Source organism: Cyprinodon variegatus, unplaced genomic scaffold (genome assembly GCF_000732505.1).
Source record: "Cyprinodon variegatus isolate N-32 unplaced genomic scaffold, C_variegatus-1.0 Scaffold1374, whole genome shotgun sequence".
NCBI classification, from domain to species: domain Eukaryota; kingdom Metazoa; phylum Chordata; class Actinopteri; order Cyprinodontiformes; family Cyprinodontidae; genus Cyprinodon; species Cyprinodon variegatus.
Genome location: NW_015151827.1, coordinates 102,261 through 103,368, shown reverse-complemented (window position 1 = coordinate 103,368; position 1,108 = coordinate 102,261). Strand labels below are relative to the sequence as shown.

Below are 1,108 nucleotides of genomic sequence, written 5' to 3'. Positions count from 1 at the left end.
ACAGCTGGTTAAAAAAAACCTTAGTTACTGAAACATTTAAATTTCCTTTTGAACAAATAAAATATTATTGAACTGAATACATTTAACTCATTCCAGTTTCCTCAGAAATCTCCCTTGTTTTTTTTTTTACTTTAAGAATCAGATTTTTGTTTCCCCGCCATTTCACAAAGGAGTTACTTAGATCCCTCTACTCTGCTTCTTGTTCATCTTTATGTATTTCTCTCTTATGTGTTTGTCTAATGGGCTGTCTGTTTTTAGTTCCCAGTCTTCTTCTCAGCTGTGGAAAAGCCGAAGGTAAATGATCAGATTTCCTTCCTTAACTGTTTATTGACTCACTATATCATCAATAACAATCACCCTTTTCCTTTCTCTTGACTTTTGTTCAGTTTATTATGAAAGTATCTCAACATTTTATTTTAGTTATGTTTAAGTTATGTTTGAATCTATACATGCACTTATGAGTTTGCGATATATCTATTTATTGAATAGAATTGTTTTATGTGCTAGGAGAGAAAATGAAACATTTACTTCTAATCAGAACATTGGATGATACGATACTGTATGTAGTTAGTGTGTTAAATTTGCCAAAATTGAGACAATTTAGATATTTGAAAACTGTTAATAAAACATCACTGTTCTACACGTACATGGAAGAAGAGAATGAGCATTGCACTGTGTTTTTGTTTAGCGGTGTAATGTCAATGTTTATAAGGAAGTTGTTAATGTTGAACAGAGCGTCTTTAGGACCCATTGCATTCCCATGGCGCATCTGTTCTTGATAAAAGCTACCTCCATATTTACTGTCGTCTTCTTTCTTATTTTAAATGATAGGCAATTTTAAGCACCTGAAAAGAAATAAAAGTACTCATAAACTTCATATTTGTATAAAGATAACATTACTTTTGTTTTGCTGAGAAAATACATCTATCTTCAATAGAACAAAAGCCTGTCCTCAATGTGTCTCCATCATGGCTTACTCGTGGAGCTCCAGTAAATCTGAGCTGTAAAGCTGAAGGAGTGAATTCAGGATGGAAGTTCTTTTGGTATAAAGCGGTTCCTGATCTGTCACACAAGAACTACAGTTATAGTCTTCTGCCTAAAAGCAGCA

The 1,108-nt window shown here is 33.0% G+C and overlaps 1 long non-coding RNA gene across 1 annotated transcript in view; it reads left to right on the top strand.

Moving 5' to 3' along the window:
• The window catches only part of LOC107103083, a 10,231-nt gene extending 9,131 nt beyond the window's left edge, over positions 1-1,100 (top strand). Inside the window, exons 2-3 of the long non-coding RNA XR_001482163.1 lie at positions 259-294; positions 938-1,100. This is a non-coding gene — a long non-coding RNA (uncharacterized LOC107103083). The remainder of the gene's footprint in view (positions 1-258; positions 295-937) is intronic.
• The last annotated feature ends 8 nt before the right edge of the window (positions 1,101-1,108 follow it).